Genomic DNA, 6,407 nt, shown 5'->3' on the forward strand with positions numbered 1-6,407 from the left:
GGCTTGTAACGCCCGACCGTTACAGCCTCACCATGATGACAGCCATCAAGGCTGTGTTGACCCCTGCTATGGACTGAGCCTATAAATAGGCTAGTCACTCCATGCATTCTACACACTAGAATTCACAAAGCATTTGCATCATACGCTCTCTCCTCTCTAGGCATTGTTTTTCTGTTGAAAGCTCTGCCCTCTCCTCCTTCCAGTTCGCCGGAGCTCTACTGATAGCGGTGCTGCTTCATCAAAGACATAGCCGTTTTATCTTTTGGGACGAAACGCTAATCCGAAGAGCACTACCGGGGCGTATCTCGTCTTGCAGAAAGAGGCCTCCTCGACTCGGCTAATTTTGTTCACGGTTTATTGTTTCAATTTCCGTTGTAATTTTGTTTCAGTTCTTTACTTTCTGTATTCCTTCTTTTGATTGTATTACGTCCGGTTATGTCCGGTTATCTCTTGTAATCCAGAAACCAACATGGTCTTCACAGTGTTTTGATTAGTTTTTTTTATCTTATATCCCAAGCTTCATCATTTGTTCATTTAGAGTCAGACATGACCTATATCATCAAACTAATTAACCGCGCCAAAGGTTGTAACTTTCTGACATAGTTTATTGGCGTCAGTAAAGTTAATTCGCCTCTATAGAACTTTGTTATGTGTTCGAAAAGTTTAAACTCGTGGATGAAGATTTGGTTGTTGATATTGGTACATGCATGTATGTAGATAAGGTTATTTATCGAATAAATAAATTGTTAACGAAATAAAAGTAGATTAATATATAGACACTTTAAAGTTGGCTAGCTATAGCATGTTTTCTTAATTATGATAATTTAGTTTCAATGTAGGAATATCCCACTTAGTTTGTTTAAGCTCACACTTTCGAATATTTATCCTGCATATAATTAGCTTATCTATCTCACTCCATCCTTTATGTAGCTGCTTATTGTCAAGTCCCTAGTGTATTTTGGGTAATATTTTAATGGTATTAGTTTATGGCATAACTGGGGTTTATAACATGAATTTTTGTACTTTTGGCACAACCCCAATTTCCTTTGTATGTATAAATGCTTTCTCCGTCCATAAGAATAAATAATTAGTCATATATTTTTTTTTCGTTTATCCATCGAAATATATCTCATACAAAAAATAAAAAGTTCATTCCATTTTATTACTCACTGTATACTTTTAAGTACATTTCCTCTGAACTATTTTATTTATTTTTCTTTTTTTCCTCTCACACTTTATCAATTTCTTATTGGAGCATCCCTAACGTTGTCCATTCGGAAGAGTAGAAACGTGCCGATGGCACGGCGCTGCTCTTAGCTAAGAACTCCATTCGTTCTAACGGATGCACGCGCCCGGGCGATGTGGCGCGCCCATATTGCGCGTTGAAGCCCAATCCCACCCTGTGATTGGGCTTCAATATAGCCATTGGAAAAATATTTTCTAAAAAAACTTGAAAATTCACTAAATCAAATTTTAATAAAAAAAAAATTTCCACTTCACAAAAAAATATATTTGTTTTTTCTTTCCAATTTAATAAACTATTTTCTTTGTTTTTACTCCTAAATTCACATAATTCATCTATAAATACCTCCATTTCATTCACAAAAATATTCGTACCAAACAACACTCTCTCAAATTGTCAAAAACTCTCTCTTTGCAACTATGTCCGGTGGTTGGAACCATAATTGGTTCAGAACTCTGTCATTCGACTCGTCGGATACAGGTTTTTCGGCCCGTCCCCTACCCAAAGCTCGGAAATTCCGGGTGGCTATCGATCTTACCCAGTGGACATGCAAAATGCCGCCGATGGGCAATACAGGTGGACGCCCGAATCCGACTCCAGCTCGACGCAGCCGTTGTCCCAACTTCTAGAGGGAAACCCCTTCGATGTCGGTGGTGGTGATCTCAATGTCCACACACCGTATACTCTGGCCGAGGTTGAGAAGATGTTTGAGGTCTATGTTTCAGTGTCCGAAGATGTAGTCATCGACACAAACCAAACTGGGAGGCAGTTCTAGGAGCGCATCTACAGATCTACAACACCAACCGTCCGGCATGAACTGTGGAGCACAACGCTAGAATGTTACACAATGCGATTGGAAGAGCAAGCAAGAACATACAAAAGTTCCAGGGGTATTTCCTCGATAAACAGTAGTTCATACTAATGCTAGGACTTGTCGCAAGCAAATTCGGAAATGAAAGAAGTCTACCGAAAGCCCTTGGTACTTGTCTGATCAATCACACTGATAGCTTCAATAGTTCACTGAAATTTTTTAAAATAACTCTAATATTACAACAATACTGCAAGAATACTGCGTCGAATGTAGTACTTTGAGTTTCGATTATTTAACTCTAAAGCAAAGAAAGTACATTAAAATAAGAACTTTTAGTTTGAAGATTTAGTTTAAAGATCATGCAAAAACAATAAAAGAAAAAAAAATGAGCAAGACGAATTAAGAGATGAGATTGCTACTCTAAACATTCATGGATAAAATGGTGATTTATTCTACTATTCAATTCTATCTTATGAATTTTGGGACTATAAAATCCATTCTCAATGCTAGCACTGAACATGCTTGACATACAATAGTTTAATAATAGCTTAATTCATATTCTGTAAACCAACTTTCATTTATCTAAGAATCCCACGTATGCGCGAAACTCAAAGATCAACTACTATTAGCACCTGATATCCATTATCAAATTATCATCTGAACAATTTTAATCGGTAATTCATTTAAAGAAGACTAGGGAACTACTACAAATGATGCACCAAAAGTAATAGATTAAAAAAAATGAGACTATGATAAAGACGATCATATAATAAAGGAGAACATAGAATAAATCACACGAGCAAATTATCCATCTATATGCTTGGAGCAACAAAGAGTTTTTTGCCAATCGTGAACAAACTAAGAACAAAGATAAATGGAAATGAAACCCTCGAAACCATGAAGTAATCTGGAGAAGATATGGCTATTTCTCTTTCAACAGTTAATGACTCAATTTTCCCAAAATGAATCAAAATCGTGCTCTTCTTTTCCAAATAGTCCAAAGACAATCTCTCAAATATTTCTCCAAGTCATGCCCCCAGTTCTCACGCTGATCTTCTCCATCAATTTACTGTCTTTCCATTAATTGAGAAAACAATACTATATAAAATCTCACATCGAAAACCAAATGTTTCATATAAGAATGTCAATCGGGTCAGCTTAGCGGGTTCGGGCCAATCTTACTCGGGTTATGGGTCAATCGGGTGCAAGCTAGTCGGGTTGTGATTGTTATCGGGTTATAAAAGTTCAACCATAACTCTAAAGGTTCGGGTTTCGGGCTAGTCGGGTTGTGATTGTTATCGGGTTATAAAAGTTCAACCATAACTCTAAAGGTTCGGGTTTCGGGCTAGTCCACAGGACTAATCGGATTAATGGCGATAAAATTAACATACGATCAATTCAATACATAATGATGAAAATTAGTTATATTTATAGAAGTAAAATATTTAATTATGATAAATTTGAGATATATGCTTGAATATGATAAAAAAAAACAATTTTACAATTCGTATAAATAAAATAAAATACATATTTTGAGAAATTTTAAAGCATGTTTAAAATTTTAGTACTCCCTCCGCCCGGCATTAAGAGTCCCGGTTGACCATTTCCATCCGTCCGGCATTAGGAGTCCCAGTTAGACATTTCCATAAAGAGTGAAATAAAAACATTATAAAATAAAACACTAAAAAACAAAAGTAAAAATACATCTAAAGAATAAAGCAAATAATAATGCAAATGGATTCTACATTCCATTATCACACACTCCAATTATTACACATTCAAACATTTCTTAAAACCCGCACCCAACTCAACCGAGACTCCTAATACCGGACGGAGGGAGTATAATTTTTTAGTAAATTTGATATTTCTACTTTATGTGTCTATTAAGTATTATCTTAAGAATTAACATATAATATGTATATTTAATACTCCCTCCGTCCCGCTTTAACAGTCTCATTGACTTTTCTGCCTTCTTTTTGTAAAAATGATAAAAAATAGTTAAAGTGGGGAAATGGTAAAGTAAGATAGACAATAATGTAGATAAGACTCTTCTCTATATTATTCTCTCTCTTAATTTACCATTTCTCCTATTTAACTATTTTTTATCATTTTTACAAAAAGAGGGCAGAAAAGTCAATGGGACTGCTAAAGCGGGACGGAGGGAGTATAAAATTGAAGGTTATTTATTTATACTATAAAATTAATTTTAAAGAATTGTCAATTAAGAGTCAAATAAACAAAACAACAAAAATTTATTAGATTTTTGGGTCTGCCCATCGAGTTTTCGGGTTAGCACTATTCGAGTTGCGGGCCAATTGGGTTATAATTTTATTGGGATATAAATTCTCAACCCAAGCTAAATTTATAGGGCTATTGAGGTCAGTCCACAAATTGCAAGTTACACTAACATTCCTAATTTCATAATTATTAGGACGGAGGGAGCAGACGAAGGGAGTAGGAAGTATTTTGAAGTTTGACAGTTTTTTCTGTAAACTTAATGATTTAACCTGTCAATCAACTACAATATCTGATCTACCAATTAAAATCTTTGTAATATGCTAGGAAGTTTAAAAATAAAAGAATAACGAGTTGGAAAAACGTTACTTCCTCCGAATTTTATTAATTGGCACCAATTGATTTGGCATAAATTTTAAGAATTATAGTAGAAAATGAGTGAAAAAAATTAGATAAATTTGGATTTTACTTTTATATATTAATTTTATAATAAAATATGAGATGAATGAGTTAATGGAATATGAAATCCATCATTTAAAGTAGTAAAATGTAAGGATGTCAATTAATGGAGTCGGAGGAATAGAATGTAATACCATTTAAATGATTTTAAATGATTAATTCGACTCTCGAGTAAGGGTTGTTATATTTTCTATTATTTGGAAATTATCTAAAAGATTAATACATTATTTAATATTTTTTCTCGAAGATGGATCAAACTGGATGTTTACATTTTTATAAATACACTTAGATAGTCAGAACCTAATCTTTTTCCTAGTTTTTAATTTGCTCTCACTTATTTTTCTTTATGGATATTCGTTGATATGATTATTGAAGCCATGTATTAAAGAATTCAATTGCAGATGGATTCATTTAGTAATCGTCTGGTTAAGATGATGTCAAAACTCTCTCCAAAGACCATTAATGTCATTCGTTTCCAAAGAGCTTTATTTGAGTATCTCGCATGGCTTATTAGAGTCCACTGGAAAGAGTTATGACCGATCTACTAAAGCCACACAGAGGAGAGATCGTTCTAGAGAGTCCGAGCGGCCGGCTCGAACTATCCGCCAGTCCAGAGCGGACCGCTCGGTGCATGCTGAGAGTAATGTTTTTGCCTACTTTTTATCATGTTTAAATTGAGGTTAGTATAAATAGACCCTTTAGTCATTTTTGAAACTTGGTTGTTGATTAATTATTTGATACGACCATGGAGCCGCACATGAAAATTTGAACCTACAGCTGGATTTATACGGTATTCTGCCTGTCGAAATGACGTTCGCGTGATTATCTTACACGCCCCGATCGCAGTCTGCAGGAGGAAGTTATGGCCGCTTTACGGAAGTCGCGCAGTGCAGAAAAAGATCCATCCGGGCGGGTGGCTACCCGAAGGCATGGCGGAAACAGCAAGTTCAACCCGGGCGGGTGGTTTTTGACCACCAAATTCCACCCGGGCGGGTGGCCCACGCAGAGGCTAGATTTTGTGGGCCTTTTTCTTGAATTTTGGGCCTTGAAAGTACGATGTATGTGTTCACGGTGCGCACAGAAGGAAATAAACAGGTCCCCTTGGTCCAGCAAATCCACTAGATCACGCGGTCTAGGAACTCGTTGGTCGAAGGAAATCCTGGTCGTCGGACACACAGAGCACTTCTTTCAAAAATCTTCAACCACTTTACTAAACCTAGTAATAGAGAAGTAGGGATCGATCCCACAGAGATGGATGCCTAATAATCATGTTCAAGGATTTCGACTTTTTTTTTTTTGGTGTTGGCTGTTGCCACGCATTTTTCTTGGGTTGAGGAAACAAATTAAACTTGACTTGGGAATCTTAAAACTCCTACGCTAATAGTTAGACTTAGGCGAAAATAACAAGAGAACGTTGCAAGAAAATTAACTGCTCCATCACCAGATCTAAGAAAACTACTTTAATTACCTAGACCTAGGAAACAAACTGACTGTGGGGACCATGACTGAAAAAGCAGGGTACGGACAAAAGCTGGCAGAATAACTAACTCGGGTACTAACTAACAACGACATCATCTTCTTCAACCAAATTGAGTAAAAAACACAAACTCATAAGAAGAACAACATGAACGAAATCAAGGGGGCAAACCACAAACAAAA

This window comes from Salvia hispanica, chromosome 1 (assembly GCF_023119035.1).
Source record: "Salvia hispanica cultivar TCC Black 2014 chromosome 1, UniMelb_Shisp_WGS_1.0, whole genome shotgun sequence".
Taxonomy (NCBI): domain Eukaryota; kingdom Viridiplantae; phylum Streptophyta; class Magnoliopsida; order Lamiales; family Lamiaceae; genus Salvia; species Salvia hispanica.